The 17,614-nt window shown below is 45.9% G+C and overlaps 1 protein-coding gene across 1 annotated transcript in view; it reads right to left on the bottom strand.

Moving 5' to 3' along the window:
- Positions 1-17,614, bottom strand: part of VPS9D1 (VPS9 domain containing 1) — a 372,961-nt gene that overhangs the window by 348,262 nt on the left and 7,085 nt on the right. The gene's annotated exons all lie outside the window — the stretch shown is intronic.

A 17,614-nucleotide genomic window follows, 5' to 3' on the forward strand; every position in this document is an offset into this window, starting at 1 on the left:
TCACATAAGCAAATCTACGCATGCTTATTTGCTCCTGCTGACATGGAGTTCACAAATATTTTCTAGGAGTACAATTTCCTGGCCTACCAACGTTAATTATTGTGAAGTCCTCAAAGCCATAAATCTACACTAACACAAGGGCATATATCAAGGGTGCGCATTTGACATTAAGAATTAAGCATCTCTTTTGGTCTGGAGTTAACCAAGATCTTTAGTAATTATTAAAATGTTATCTCTCTATCTGCTGGCTTCACTGGTTAGCATACTGCTCTTTCATGAGAAGCATATCAGCACACAAAGTTTTGTGCCAGTGACTACTGTGGCAATGCAGGAATGTGGAATTCCTATCGCCCGACGCCCGGGACATCTTGTTTGGGGTCAAGGGCAACAAGTTTTTATGTTTACTTTGTCCTTGGGACAAGTAGGCCCAACCCTCTGCAGCACAAACCATTTGGCTGCCTTTTTACAGAGAGTGGAACTCTCTGCAGTTGAGGTAATGTGTTTCCAAGAGATAATGCTGTTCGAACTTGTATTTATGGTTCATTATTTGAAAGCCTTCATTATTAGGGTGAGTGCTGTAAATAAATGTTTTAAGGTCACACTTCACTACTGACATTGGTTCCAGTACAAAAAAAAAAAAATAAACGTGTATACACATGTTTGAAAAGTTTAGGCTATGAGGCTAAGTATAATGCTCCCAGAATCCTCTCTGATTAGATGCAAATGAAGTGTCATTTAGTAAAATGTGTTGATGCATGCTAGTATTTCGCAAAAATATTTCTAATGGAAAATCAGTATAACCATTTTCAACACGATTATGGGAAGCATGAAAATAAACAAACACTGACAAAGCCAACTGATCTGACATTTATATAAGTCTTTTAGTTTCATCAATGCGTGTCTTGTTTTGACATGGCTTTTGTAACACTTTATTGTTGTGGGAGCTACCAGGCCCTCAACAGTGTAACAAACACTGGCAAAAACCCCCCCAAAAGTTTTTGAACTCTAAAAGCACACGTTGCCACCAGTGGAATAACAAATAACCCACAGCCGCCCTCCAGGGGGCCCCTTCAGCACAGCACCTGCCCTGAGTGAGTCTGGAGAGGGGGCTCCTCCATGTTCTTTGCAAAGGGGCACCCTCCAGTTTCGTTACGTCACTGATTGCCACTGTAGTTCCTGACACTGAACAAAACTACTTTGTGTGCAATATGCTCCTTGTGGAAGAGCAGAATGCGATCACTCACAGTAAAGCCAGCCGAAAGAGAGAGAAGAACGAGTTACTTACCTTCGGTAACGACTTTTCTGGTGGATACATTAGCTACCTGTGGATTCCTCACCTCATGAATACTCCCATGGCGCCAGCATTCTACGGAAATCTTCTTACTAGTCTCTGCACGTCGACGAGGACGTCACTGTCTCGCACGCGACGCCGTCTGACGTCATACAGGCAATAAGAGGTCCTCGACGACGTGCGGACGTCAGTACCAATCATTTTTTACGTGCATGAGAACAACCAGGCAATGCAATGAAAGAACAAAGCAACATCCATTATATTGTAAAAATACACCACATTGTATGAATAACTGTAAATCTTTTTTATGTACATATATATATATATATATATAAAACTCTTTCTTTTAAAAATATATACACACACCAAGTATATACATAAAGATATATACACATATACCCATATATATATATAAATATATTATATATATATACATCTATTGCACCCTCAAAGATCAAGAGGAGCGCACTCAAGGATTACTTGGCAAGACCATAAAGGCAACGGGGAGGCGGGTGGGACCGTGAGGAATCCACAGGTAGCTAATGTATCCACCAGAAAAGTCGTTACCGAAGGTAAGTAACTCGTTCTTCTGATGGATACAACTACCTGTGGATTCCTCACCTCATGAATAGAGTCCCAAAGCAGTACCACGCCCGGCGGTGGGTGCCTAAATGGTCAAACCAAGAAATCCTGCAGCACTGACCGTGCAAAATGGCCGTCCCTTCTAACCTCAGAATCTAAACAGTAATGTTTTGCAAAAGTGTGAAGGGACGACCAAGTTGCGGCCTTGCAGATGTCGACCACAGGAACACCTCTGGCTAAGGCCGAAGTGGCCGACTTAGCTCTGGTGGAATGAGCTCTAATGCCCTCAGGAGGATCCTTCTTTGCCAAAGAGTAACATATTTTAATGCAAAGAACAACCCACCTGGATAGTGTTCTCTTGTGGACTGCCTTTCCTCTCCTCTTGCCCACGTATCCAATAAACAGCTGATCCTCCAGCCTGAAATCCTTTGTTCTATTGATAAAGAAGCTCAACGCTCTCTTTGGATCCAGACGGTGCAGTCTTTCTTCCTCTTTGGAAGGATGAGGCGGAGGATAGAACGTGGACAAAGTAATTGCCTGAGCCAAATGGAAGGGTGAAACAACCTTCGGGAGGAAAGCAGCCTTGGTCCTCAACACCACCTTATCCCCATAAAAAGTTGTATAAGGGGGTTTTACTGATAAGGCCTGCAACTCACTCACTCTCCTTGCTGATGTTATAGCTATCAGGAAGACTGTTTTTAAAAACAAATACCTTAAGGGGCAAGAATGCATAGGTTCAAAAGGGGACCCCATAAGGAAAGTCAGGACTAAGGACAAATCCCATTGCGGCATAACGAATGGCTTTGGAGGATATTGATTTAGAAGACCTTTCAAGAATCTGATAACAATAGGGGATTTAAATAAAGATGGTTGGTCTGGAAGACATATGAAGGCTGACAAGGCCGATAAATAACCTTTAATGGTAGCCACTGCACAACCTTTCTGCGCCAGAGATAGAGCAAAAGACAAAACGTCCGATAGATGAGCTTGTAAAGGATCAATCTGCCTCTCTCCACACCACGCAACAAATTTAGACCACCTATTAGCGTAGATAGATTTAGTGGAGTGTCGCCTGGCCGCTAATATAACATCCACTACCTCAGGCGGGAGAGAGAAGGAACTCAGGTTGCCCCGTTCAATCTCCAGGCATGTAGGTGCAGACTCTGGAGGTTGGGGTGTAGAACCTGCCCCTGCGACTGCGAGAGGAGGTCTGCCCTGAAAGGGAGACGGAGCGGCGGGCACGTTGAGAGTTGGAGAAGGTCGGAGTACCACACCCTCCTTGGCCAATCCGGAGCTATTACGATTACTAGAGCCCGGTCTTGGCGAATCTTCCTCAATACTCGAGGAATCAAGGGTATGGGAGGAAACGCGTAAAGCAACTGGCCGCACCAGGTCATTTGAAACGCGTCCCCCAATGCTTCCTGCATCGGATACTGAAGGCTGCAGAACAACGGACAATGCGCGTTCTCTCGAGTGGCGAACAGATCTACCCGAGGAAACCCCCACTTCTGGAAGATTAAACGGACTTGATCTGGATGGAGACGCCACTCGTGGTCTGCCGAGAAGTGGCGACTGAGACTGTCCGCACGCACGTTCAAGACTCCGGCCAGATGGTTTGCTATCAAGCAAATCCGATGGTCCTTTGCCCAGGACCATAGTCGAAGAGCTTCTCTGCAGAGAAGGTACGACCCCACTCCTCCCTGCTTGTTTATGTACCACATCGTGGTAGTATTGTCCGTTAGGACCTGTACCGACTGACCACGAAGGGAAGGGAGGAAGGCCTTGAGAGCCAGACGTACAGCCCGTAACTCTAACAGATTGATGTGAAAAATCTGTTCCTCTGGAGACCAAAGACCTTTGATCTCCAGATCCCCCAGATGAGCTCCCCACCCTAGAGTGGAAGCATCCGTTATGACTGTGGCCACTGGTGGCGACTGCTGGAACGGTTTTCCTTGTGAAAGATTGTTGCTTGCAATCCACCACTTCAAATCCACAGCAGCATCTCTGGAGATCTTGACAGTACCCTCTAGATCCCCTCTGTGTTGAGACCACTGCCTTCGGAGGCACCACTGAAGAGCCCTCATGTGCCAGCGAGCATGCGTGACCAACAGAATGCAGGAGGCAAAAAGACCGAGCAGACGAAGGACCTTGAGGACTGGAACTACCGCTCCGTTTCGAAACATTGGAACCAATTCCTGAATATCTTGAATCCGCTGAGGCGGAGGAAAGGCTCGACTCAATGTTGTATCCAGTACTGCCCCTATGAACAGGAGGCGCTGAGAGGGCTCCAGGTGAGATTTGGGCACGTTCACCGAAAAGCCCAGGTCGAACAACAACTGGGTTGTTGACTGCAGATGATGCGACACAAGCTCCGGGGACTTGGCTTTGATCAACCAGTCGTCCAAGTAAGGGAATACTGCTATCCCCTTCCTTCTGAGCTCCGCCGCAACCACTGACATCACCTTTGTGAAGACTCGAGGTGCTGAAGTAAGACCAAACGGGAGGACCGCAAACTGATAGTGCTGCGACCCTACCACAAACCGGAGATACTTCCTGTGCGACTTGAGTATCGGGATATGAAAGTAAGCATCCTGCAAGTCGACAGACACCATCCAATCTTCCTTGTTCAACGCCAAAAGCACCTGTGCTAGGGTCAGCATCTTGAACTTTTCCTGTTTGAGGAACCAATTCAAGATCCTCAGATCCAGGATTGGTCTCAACTGACCATCCTTTTTGGGAATCAGGAAGTATCTTGAGTAACAACCTCGACCCTTTTCCTGCTCTGGGACCAACTCTACCGCGCCCTTTGAAAGGAGGACTTGAACCTCCTGTTCTAGCAACAGGAGGTGTTCTTCTGAACAATAAGATGGGCGGGGCGGGATGAGGGGCGGGAACTCCCGAAAGGGAAGGGCGTAGCCTTTTCCCACAATGCCGAGAACCCAAGTGTCCGTTGTGATAGACCTCCACTTGTGGAGAAAACGCTGTAATCTTCCCCCTACAGGAGAGGAGTGAGTGGGAAACGGTGGAAGCCTAAGGCTGCTTCCCCTGCTGCACCCCTCCAGAGGACGAGGAAGAGGCAGAGTGCTGTTGAGAGGCTCCTCTGGTACGGACCCCACCCCTCCCCCTCCCTCTAAATGACCTATAGGGGAGGGAAGAGGCGGGTTGCTGGAACCTCCCCCGAAAGGAAGAGGAATAAGAGCCACGCCCAAATCCCCGAAACCTCCTGAAAATTCTAGAAGAGGCAGAGGAAGAAGGAGCTTGCAGTCCTAATGATTTGGCTGTGGCTCTGCTCTCCTTAAATCGTTCCAAGGCCGAATCTGCCTTGGCTCCAAACAGTCTGTCCCCATCAAACGGGAGGTCCAGCAGGGTCGACTGCACATCCGCAGAGAACCCTGAGTTTCGGAGCCAGGCCTGTCTTCTTGCCACCACAGCCGTGCCCATCGCCCTGGCCACCGAGTCGGTCGTGTCCAGCCCAGACTGGATAATCTGGGTCGCGGCAGCCTGGGCGTCCGAGACCACATCCAAAAGACCCTGGGGAAGCTCCGTGAATGAAGACGAAATATCATCCATCAGCGCATGGATGTACCTCCCCAGAATGCACGTGGCGTTGGTGGCCTTCAACGCCAAACTGCATGACGAAAATATTTTCTTGGACTGCGCATCCAGTTTCTTGGAGTCTCTGTCTCCAGGCACCGTCGGGAAGGAACCAGGCGCTGACTTTGAGGAACAGGAGGCTTGCACCACCAAGCTCTCCGGCGTAGGGTGTCTAGAGAGAAAGCCAGGGTCAGATGGTGCAGCTCGATACCTCCTGGCCACAGCCCTATGAACGGCCGAGGAAGACACTGGCTTCTTCCACACCTCCAACACCGGATCCAGCAAAGCCTCATTAAATGGCAAGAGAGGCTCAGCTGCAGCAGAGGCCGGATGCAATACCTCTGTCAGCAAATTCTGCTTTGCCTCTGCCACCGGCAAAGGCAGGTCCAAAAAGCTCGCTGCCTTCCTCACCACAGCATGAAAGGAAGCAGCCTCCTCCGTATATTCCCCTGGAGATGAAAGGTCCCACTCAGGGGAAGTGTCCAGCCCACTGGCTGTATCCAGACCATGCAGTCCGTCTCCAGAGTCCTCAATCTCTCCCTCCTCTAGGACTCGCTGGTACTCTTGCTCTTCTAAAAGACGGAGAGCACGCCTCCTCGAATGAAGTCTCTCCTCGATACGCGGAGTCGACATGGCCTCCGCCGACGTCGAAGAACGGCGCCGATCTCCAGAAGCATCTGACGCCGCGTCCGGCGCCACAGGCAGCTTCGGCGCCGAGGCAGGAGCCGGAGGACGAGGTCTTGGAGCCGATGGACCAACCGGAGTCACAGGGCAAAATCCTGACTTCGACGGAGGGGCAACCTCCGGGGCCGAAACATCCGAAGCCACCGGAGCGGCCACCGACGCCGGCACCGGCGCCGAGCCCACATTCCCAAAAGGGAGAAAGGGCATAAAGGGTGCCGGCCGAAGAGGCGCAGGATCACCCAACGAAAAGGCCAAGGGCCCCGAAGGACCAGCCGGAGCAGCTCCTGGAGCCATCTGCTGAAAGATGGTATACATCGCATTAAGAAACGCGGTACTATCGGCTCCAGGAGTGGGAAAAGCCGGATACTGGGGTGCCTGGATCGAAGGCGACCCCGACGCCGGCCTCGACGTCTGCGACGCCGGAGAAAACACAAGAGGCTGCACCACCTCAATCACTGACGCCTGACCAGGTGAAGTCGGTGACGCCGGAGAGGGCAACGGCGTCGATGGATGCGGCGTGACCGTGGGGCTGACCTCCCAAGTCCTCCGACGCCGAGCCGAAGGTGACCTCGAATGAGACTCCTTGCTGGAGTGACGTCGTGAGTCTCTACGGCGCCGGGAGTCTCGATGACGCCGGTGAGACCTTGGCGAAGAAGACTTCTTATGATGTTTCTCCTTCTTCTTTGACTTTGCCATGAATAACTTGGCCTCGCGCTCTTTGAGGGCCTTCGGATTCATGTGTTGACATGAATCGCAAGTCGAGACGTCGTGGTCGGAGCTCAAACACCATAGACAGTCGGAGTGAGGATCTGTAACTGACATCTTGCCCCCACACTCTCGACAGGGCTTGAAACCCGACTTCCTCTGAGACATTGTTACCGCAGAGAAGACTACGCAGCAGACAATACACTGTAACCACGAAGGTAACAGTAACTCCCTCGAAGATAACCGTTTCGAATGCACGGAAAAAAGGGAACTGACGTCCGCACGTCGTCGAGGACCTCTTATTGCCTGTATGACGTCAGACGGCGTCGCGTGCGAGACAGTGACGTCCTCGTCGACGTGCAGAGACTAGTAAGAAGATTTCCGTAGAATGCTGGCGCCATGGGAGTATTCATGAGGTGAGGAATCCACAGGTAGTTGTATCCATCAGAAATAGAAGTTTAATAAAAACAAAATGTCTTTGTTAACACCAGACCTAATTAGGGACCAAGACCCACATGTAGGTAGCTTTTTGCATGTCGCAAACAGCGACTTTCGCTGTCTGTGACGTGCAAAAAGCACATTGCGATGCACAAACCCAGTTTTGCGACTCGCAATTTGGAAGGGGTGACTCGCAGTGCAATGTAGGATTGCACCCATTTCAAATGGGTGCTAATACTTTTGCAAAAGGGAAGGGGTCCCCATGGGACCCCTTCCCCATTGTGAATGTCACTGTAAAAAAAAATTCAGAGCAGGCAGTGGTCCGAAACGAAAACGTTTCATTGTTCGTTATTGTAATGCATCTCGTTTTCCTTTAAGGAAAATGGGCTGCATTACAAAAAAAAAAAACTGCTTTATTGAAAAGCAGTCACAGACATGGTGCTCTGCTGTCTCCAGCAGGCCACCATCCCTGTGAGGACCGCCATTCGCAAGGGGGTCACAAATTGCGACCCACCTCATGATTATTCATGAGGTGGGCATTTGCGAAGCCCTTGCGAATCACAGATGGTGTCAGGGACACCATCCTACATTCGGAATTGCGAGTCGCTCTGACTCGCAATTTGCGGGTCGCAAATCTGAACCTACCTACATGTGGCCCCAAATTCTTAGTGCACCCATGGTATTTGTCGTACCCCTATAAAATATTTGTGAACTGTATTTTAGCATGGGTAAATACGATGTGTAGATTTGCTCATGTGAAAATCTATTGAGCATTTGCAAGTTCATTTTCCTTCCAGCCACTTTCTTCCCAACCCTGGAAGAAGTTCTAATTCTGCCATTGTCAGGAGTAAATGTCCAACCTTTCTTATTATGGGAAAATATTAGAGAGAAGCTGGTGAAAATCTTTAAAACATGCAGGTTAGTAGGTTTGCAGACTCAAAGGCATTCCAGCCCTGCAACTATTGCTTACTGCTTCCTCCAGCCCCAGTATGCAGATCTACAGAAAGGTGGCAAAATAAGGAAATTGCTACAGTAGGGATTGAAACTGCAAGTATTCAAGCCCTACTATGGTAGTAGCCCTGGCATAATCAGAGAGGCTATTATCAGAGCTCTTACATAATGAGATTGCTGCCATAATTTGTCGCCGCCTTACATGGCACCAAAGGGACAAGTAGATCTTTTTACAGGACAAGTAGATTTGAGAAGCAACCTGTCCCCGGACAAGTAGATATTTTAATAAATTCCACACCCCTGCAATGTGTGCTTCTTTAGACCCAAAAATATTTTTGCTTATGCTGTCAAAATGGCGAGGGCCCAGCAGCTCCCACAACAATAAAGTTTTACAAAAATCATGTCAAAATAAGACACGCATTGACATAACCAAAAGACTAGCTACCAATTTTAGACCTACTGGCTTTGCCAATGCTTGTTTATTTGAATATTTCCCATAATCTTGTTAAAACTGGTTACACCGATTTTCCATTTCAATTTTTTTTTTTTTTTTTTTAAAGCTAGCATGTATAAACACATTTTACTAAATGATGCTTCAAAGAAATGGTGCCTAAAATGTCGCAATAATTTAGCAAAATGTTTTTTTTCATAGTTTTTTTTGGGAAATATTTTATTTCGAAAGCAAAGAATCATTAATCTAGCTTTCATCACCTGCACATATTTGCATGTAATGAGAGAGCATTCTGGGAGCATTATATTGTGGCCTCATATTTAAGCAGTGGAAATGTGTACACATCTGTATACTGGAACCCCTGTCAGTAATGCAGTCTGAGCTTGTGACATTTCCTTAGAGCGCTCACCCTACTAATAAAGGCTTTGCGTTAGTGGACCACAAATACAAGTTTCGAACAGCATTAACATGTGGACACAAATATTACCTTAGCTGCAGCTAAGGCCCTTCCCTGTGCAAAAAGGTGTTACAGTAAACTGGCAGCCAAAAGGTTTGTGCTGCAGAAGGTTGGACCTACATGTCCTAAGGACAAAATAAACAATAAATGTTGTTGTCCTGGACCCCAAACAATATGTTCTGGGCATCTGGCTATAGGAATTTCACACCCCTGGCCTGGACTATCATTATTTCGCCATTCCAGGTGGCATTTCACTGAATCTGGACGATCCCAGTACAACCCTAGAAAAAGACCTAAAAAGTACATACTATCTACTCTTCCCCTTAATGACATCTCCAATATTACAATATCTTTACATCTATTCAATACCAATGCTTTTGCCCCTTTAAAATCAATCACCTTTACTCCAAAAAATGTCAGTCAGTGGAAAAAGCTAACAGAGCAAAACTTGCACTTCTGAAAAATTCCTGACATTTGTTTCCAAGCCTTTGGTCGCTCCAACCACCCTCTTGCAAATGTACAGGTTCTAGACTCCTTGGCCACATCTCATCCTTCGTGACAGGGGCAACTCTTGAGTTAAAGGTCCTTACTGATCATCCTTACTTGGATTTCCAAAAGAACTCAGTTTTCGCCTCAATCTGAGCCCGGATTTGCACTTCTGCTAAAATGTATTATATTATTCAATCAACTAGAAAGCATATGTTGGACTTCGTACATAGTTGAGCTTACAGTTCAGACTGATCCTTTTTTGTCTCCTGAAATCATTTGCCTTTAGAAGTGTGTAAAAGAAACCATCTTTATTTTAAACTTCGGAAAGACACTAGAATGCAATTGAATGTTCCCACACTAGTCAATGATAAAAGTACTAAAGTTGTGAACTTATACTGCGATTTCCACATCAACTGTGAGACTCACAGGAAACTCACACAATTGGCCAAACATGGAGTGCAAAGAAGGTGCAGAAGGATCAATCAGATGCCAGACTTTCAGAAAATCCACACAAGGTAAGTGTATATTTACCCAAGAAATTACAGTGATTGTACAGATGTGATTAGGAATTAAAACCGAAAAAACACTGAAATACGCAAGTTATGGTAAGGGACACAAATCCATAACTTCCGCAACACGCAGGCAAACCAAATACAATGCTCATGACATGACCCTTAATAAACCAGATGTAATTACAAATGTTGTAAATCCTCTTACAGGTAAGAGTACATTACCACTCTGACGGAGAGGACTATGAATGTAGTATAATTAATTGGTGTGGTTATGCGTTTCACTATAATTTGCTTGTTGGTGTGTTTTATTGGTATATAAATTGTGAGGTCATATGCACTGCATTTAGTGTGCGAGTTGTGACGTACTTGACAGCTGAGAGTTATAGACTTTTCTCCTTATCATAACTTATGAATGTCATTGTTTTTTAAGCTTCCATTCATTACCACAATTGGCTTTAGCAGTGGTTTTAGGAGAATTACTTTTTTTTTTTATTACGCTGGATTGTTGTAACCAAAGCTAACCGTAAATTCACTCTGACTGTCCATTTTTTTCAATACATATTTGGATTCTTTAATCATTTACACATCCAAGAGTTCCCTGCGCCTAACAATCTGTTGGCAGACAACTTAGCTACAACTTTGCTATGTATGGCCTTCAACAGTGTGTAGCTGGGGCTAGCATTGCGGCCTGGCCTCTGGGCAGGCCCTGCACCCAGGCCTCTGCAGGTGGCAAACCCCAGTTGCACACATACTTTACCAGTGAGCAGGTAGTCCACAGCTGGGGATTAGCTGCAGGGGCCAGACTCCACCCAGACAGTGCATCAAATCCTCTGTGTGCCAACTCCAGCTCTGCGCTGCCTTAGGCCATGTGCAGCAGGGCATTGGCTGGGGAGCCTAGACTGTGACTAGGCCCTGCTCCCACCCACCACATGCAATGTATACCCACGGGTGCCTGTTGGCCAAGTGTAGCAGTAGTAAATGAATACTTAAGCTTTTTTTTATCTTATACTGAATTAACGAATCCTGAGGCCCGAGAAGGGCCTTGCAATTAAAGTATTTGTTATTCTTATTTATTGCATTGGGTCCCTCAACATGACACTGACGCTCAAGGCATATTCACCCTACTCCACCTTTACTTGTTATTTTTCTTAACATGGTGTTAGCTTCACTGTGGTGGGTAATGGAGGCCACAACGGAAATGTTTCTGTGATGGAAAGATAACCGTAGTATGGTAGATTCATTAAATCGACTACTGGATTCGCAAATCTGCAATGGTTGACAGCAGAAAGAGCTCCCTAGTTCAATGGTGTCCATTTACATTTTTAATTGGATTTGTGACTCTTCAGTGGTTCTGCAAATTAATGAATCAGATACGCTAAAATGCAACATATTCATGCTCAGACTGCATTACTATTTATATGTTGATTTCTCAAAAACCTAACCGACTAATACCAAACTATGCAAGGGTACTTTCTTGAGTAAATTCCGATTTATATAGTATTTTGTGTAGTTCAATTCATCTAATTCTAATGCATCCAGGAGCAAGGAATGCTATGTGAGTGGTAAATGTCACTTCTGGGAGTCCTCGGTCTCTGACTTGATTGATCAGCACAAAACATGCCTTGAAGAACCCTAAATAGTTACATTTTGTTTGGCACATGCTATTGATTTCAGCTGTATCATAGGCCCTACACAGCTGACTTTATGTTTGGCTGTAATTCCAACCATCAAATAAGGGTTTATTTATCACTTGTTGTTTCCTTGCAACTTGCCTTGTGATAGTGCATGGATAAAAGGAAGTTAGAAAAATTTGGTGGCAGGGAGCTCAAGTTGGGAGAGAAGAAACCTGAAGATCTGGTTGAGCAAAGACTACAAATAAAGACAAACTGACACGGCCCCCTTCCTGACATTTTAAGAGGGAAAAACATCCAGAAAGAATACTGGAAAAGTTGAATGCACTGGTTGCAGTGAACTGTGATATTAAGAGCCTTGCTAGGCAGAGGAATGATGGCAAACATTGGGTAAGGCTGAAAGCCATAAACTAGAATCATTGAAAGAGGACTGTTTGTATCCTCTCAGCACTGCTTATCCTCTTCATGTTGTAAGAGCGGGCCTATCAGTTATTAACAAAGCCAGTTATAATGGATTAAAGATAAATGACCTTGCCATTGTGGTGAATGTAAGTCTTATTAACTCTAACACATAATGATAGATAAGTCGTAAAGTAAGAATATGAGTGAACCTTGGTTATTGCAATGATGTGCTTTTCATTATTTTTTTTGCTCTTGACACAAGGATCCCTTATCGGGTAAGATGAAAAGAATGTGAAAAACAAAGAGATCTACCTTACACTAGCACCAAAAATGGCTCTGAAAGGGTTGCAGAGAACTTCAAGGCAGTCAATATGATTAAAGAAAAACACCCTTGCTATTGTGGTGAATTTAAGTTTTATTAACACTAACACAGACTTACAGATGAGTTGTGAAGTGAGAATATGAGTTACCCATGATTATTGCAATTATGTGCTTTCATTTTTTTTTTCTCTTGACACAAGGGCCCCTTATCAGGAAAGAATGTGAAAAACTGAAAGGCAGTCAACCTGAAATACTGCGCCGAATAGACTCTGTGATGAAGGCAGTGGTGAGGAATCACTGGTAGAGAATAAAAGACCCTGCAGAATGATGGGCATTAATAGTTGATAATCAAAGCATTCATGTGACACCCTGCTGTTATTTTACGAGTGTGTCAAAAAACATTGTGTTAAAATACACTGAGGACGAATGAAGTCCCAAAGAGATTGTGTAGCAATGTTTGATCTAATTTCATTTCTTCATGTGCAGCAAGAAACTGTGGGCCTGATTAAGAGTGTGGCAGTCTGGACTGCCGCCAATGCGGTGGTTCGACCGCCACATTACAACTCTGACCACCAGCTCCGCCAGGGTCTCAGATCCCGGCGGTCTGGAGGATGGTGTCGGTCCTAATCTGCTAGGACAGTGCTCCCCTGGGGATTAGGACCTCGTTCCCCGCCAGCAGCTTAATGGCAGTACCACTACCATGAAAAGGCTGGAGGAGAATGGGTGCACTTGGCATGGGATGTGCAGGCCCCCTCCAGCCAGCACGATTGCAATGTTCACTGTCTGCTTTGCAGTGAACATTGCGAGAGTGCTAGTGCACCCTGAAGACTATAGTATTGATGCCTGCACCAGATAGGCCAGCGGACAGAAACTCAGGTTTCCGCCCACCGACCTAGCAGGAAACTCTTAATAACTTCGACGGGGAGGTTGCCTCCGTTTGGTATATTACACATGAAGCACTGCTGAATTATACCTTTACTGAGGTGCCAGCTGTTTCAGCAGTTCTCAAAATGCAACTCTGTCAAGTGGTTGTAGGCAGAAAATCATTTATAGTGCTGCTTCTGTGGTTGAACCATCTGTATATGCATAATGTAACAAGCAACAGTGCCATCCGGAGATGGAGATTCATCGTTTGCATGGGTTGTTGCCCCATGCAAATGAGGGAATCACTTTGATTCTGCATTTGTGCTGTATTAGCAATGCATGAACAGAGGCAAATATGCCCTTCAGAAGCTGACGGTGTGCAAGAAAATCTCTGACCCCTTTTCAATGTGCAGGGGGGTTGCCACTTCCACAAAGAAACACAAGTTGGCTTTTTAACAACTTCTCTGTATTTCACTGAATGTCCCCATTGGCATCCTTAGCACCTTTTGAAAACTGCGCTGTGGCGCAAATAGCGAAAGTGTGGCCTATGCATAATGACCAGGGCTCTATCAAAGGGGATACAAGCAAACTAATCTGGACAGGACTGGTAAACCCTGTGGCAGCCAAGAAGAGCAAAGAAAGACATGTGTGGACAGGGGCACTAAACTCTATGGAAGGGGTAGAGATGGATGAGCCAACAAATTAACAGGAAGAGCCAAGGGCTCTGGTTTGGCTCTAAGAGCCAGTGTAGAAACTGAACTATTAATGAGCAACATTATAGCCTGCTTAATCAAACACAAGAGGTTTTTCTACAGTGCACCTCCTAAAGTCCCGTTATTTGAAGGTGCTCTAATTTAATAATGAGGTAAAAGGAGGCTTTTGGTTCGAGCTTTCAGTGGCTTGCCTAGTAGACGTGGGCGAGTCCCTTAAGCCTCAAGTCGAGCTTGAGCCAGAGCACAGGCTTTGGCTGGCTCAGCTCGAGGTCCTCTTGGACCCTTGAGCACAACCTGAGCCAAGCTTTAATGGGACTTCTGTCTGCCACTCAGGCTCTACTATCATGCGCCAAGAATTAAAAATAAAGAATAAACCTCTTGTGTAAGAAAAAGGAGAAAGAGGTGGTTTTCTGACGAGTGAACTGCATAATATGAACCCTAAAAACTTGAGACCAATTCTGACTTTTCCTCATCACAAACTGTGTGTTCCTAGGCAAGTATTTTAGAGATCCTCCTTGTGCTCCTTATTCGCATATGACAACGCGTTCTAATATGCGCTTCAGGGCATGCACTGTACAAAATTAATCTGACGCATTATGATGAAACATCAGAGTGTCAAAGAAATACCTTTTTTTATTTTGAAGAGTCAATCATATTTTCACATGATATTTGTTGCACGATTTAGATACCAAATATTTTCACTCTGCTCGTGCACCATCTCTTAGAGCCCAGCCAGATACTTCATTTAGCTCTGGCTCTGCTCTCCATGTTAATTTGCTGGCTCATCCACTTCTAAGATGGGAAAAAGTACAAAGAGGGTGTTGGGACGAAAAAGTCCTCTGCATGATGAGTGAGATGTACCCCTGCCCTAAGTGCCCTACTGTATTGTTGTCTGGATCCCGAATGCTGATATTTATGTCATATGCGAACATGGATCATGTGTGTGAGCCATGACATAGGAATGTGTCATGGACTGCGTTTTTGTTGGACCAGAAGGGGCGTAGAAAGCACTACTCTCAAAGTGATGGAAGGTTACTTACTGCCTTCACCAGGAGTACCTTGTAGTGATCTGTAGTAAGGAACAGGTCCTTTTTACCCTGTGTCACTGAAGTGAGTCCTACATGCTCACCCACCTTTTTTAAAAGAGCCACTGCTGTGTGTTTAACTCACCCCGGTCTACATCAGGTTGATGCGGAAGTGCATGCGTGATGAAAACATTTGCTGAGTGCACATGTGCTCGCAAATAATACACCACATCTAGGGTGAAGTGTAGTACAGTGTACACATGGTAAGTGTGTGTCTGTCTGATGGCAGGGTGTGCTTTTAAATAACACACTCTGGGGCAGTAAAGAGAGACTGCAGTGCTGAACAGTGTGCACAGACTGAGTGGGTGTGCTGCATGTAGAAATGCTGGCGAGGGCATAATGCACAAGGACAACAGTACAGGCAGTGGAGTGCACTGTGGATGTACATGAGTGCAGAAGTGCCTGCATTGATACATAACATGAAGGACCTGGTTTCCGTTTTAGAACCCCAGGTCTCCCTGATGAAAACATGAGGAGTAGAGGAATTCCCCCCAGACAGAACTGCATATTACTGCATTCCTGTAAGCTGGGTGAGACAGCACAGGATGGGGGTATGGGGGGCAGGCTCTCTCTGTGCATTTCAAACTGCTGATTTAGTGACGGATCACAAGGAAGGGGCCTGGACACATCTCAGCAAGAAGGAGTTGGGGGTGATGAGGGAATCACAAAGGGTAAGCCTGAGAGCCCAGGATTAACCTTTGCTGCACATATCATGGTGGCTGACATCCAGGTGTGAACTCTGATCATTCTCATGAATCTTGTTGTGGGGGTAGTCTGCTTCAGAGCCCTACCTGCTGTGACAGGCATCCTCCAGGAGGAAGAAGAAAGTGGAGAGATGTCTATTTCTAAGAAGCAGAACCTCAACATAAAACTTCAAAGGTTCAGATCACATTTGGTGTCTGAAAAAGAACTATAAGAAGGGGAGTTTGAGACCCCCAAGTTTGCCATATGCTGAGTAGCCAGACAGGCTTTGTGAGGGGGCAGGGGGCATGCTGCAAGACTTCTGCCTGCGACCAGGACTAAAGGCCCAGCATGCTAATCTCACTGCTGGGTACCGGACATCACCCTGGGAAGCCATGATTATGTGCCTGGAACCTGGAGCACCAGCGCCTGCCTGCTCACCAAGACCAATGTGTCTATGAGGAAGAGGACAGCATTGGAGAGAGCAAGGCCCAGAAGTTAGTCCTGAAGTGAGGACTCTGTGCGAGGTGTGAGCAATAAAGTGTGCATCGATTAGGCTGTAGCACGTGTGCTGGACTTCAGCAGCATACATGTATGCCAGAAGGGGCTGCAGTGAACTGATTTGCAGGAGCATGGCGGGAGAAACCTGCTCTCCGCACCAATCAATCCTCTGCCCATGTGCCTACTGAACTGGGCAACCCCATATGCCAAGAGGGGCTGCCGTTAAGTGCTGAATGTCTGTGGTGGGAGAAACATTTCTCTGTCCTAATTGGGCCATTGTCTTTGTGCTGATTTTGACTTGTCAACCTGAGACCAATCCTGACTTTTCCGCATCACAAATTATCTTTTTCTTGTATGAGAACGCATTCTAATATGCAAGTTCAGGATGTGCACTGTAATCGGATGCATTAAGGTGAAACATCGCCGAAGAAATACCTTTAATTTTAAAGAGACAATCATATTTTCACATGATGTTTGTTACATGATTTAGATACCAAATATTTTCACTCTGCTTGTGCACCATCGCTTAGAGCCCAGCCAGATACCTGGCTTCGCTCTGGCTAAGCTCCCCTTTGAGAATGGGGGGGGAAATATTTTTAAGAGCAGGCAGAGGCTACTCTTAAAAAATGAAACGTAAAAGTTTAATTTCTCTCTTTTTAAACTCATTCTCATTTCCTTCATGGAAAACGTCATTCTCATTTCCTTCATGGAAAACGGGCTGCGTTAAAAAAAAAAAAAAAAAAAAGGATAGCTTTATTCAAAACCAATCACAGTCATGGTGGTCTGCTGAGCCCAGCAGGCCACTATCTCTGTGATAGCTGTGATGCCTAATTGGTCACACATTGCGATCTACCTCACTTATATTATGAGGTCCTTTTGCAACCCACTGGGAATCGCAAAAGAAACTCAAGAGTTTCATATACTTGAAACTGCGATTTCCTAATTGCGATTCCCATGAAATCGCAATTAGGAACAACCAATTTAAACATTGTGTTCATGTGGCCCTTGTTTCTTTAACCCACTCTCCTGTCTAGCCTCTATACCTCCCAAAAGCAGCGTATATATTTTAACAAGAGCTCTTAACTGACCATTTTGACTCTCAGTATTAAGGGTGAAAAGAAGGGGTATGAAAAATATTCTGATCCACCCACAGAATTAGCAGAATTTTGGCCACTCTCCATTACTCTTTAATGCAGAGTTCTTGCCAAATTCCATCAATCGCCTTGTGGCGGACTTTTCCCCCCGCAAGGCTCCAGAATATG

The sequence above is a fragment of the Pleurodeles waltl genome, chromosome 12 (genome assembly GCF_031143425.1).
Source record: "Pleurodeles waltl isolate 20211129_DDA chromosome 12, aPleWal1.hap1.20221129, whole genome shotgun sequence".
Classification (NCBI taxonomy): Eukaryota; Metazoa; Chordata; class Amphibia; order Caudata; family Salamandridae; genus Pleurodeles; species Pleurodeles waltl.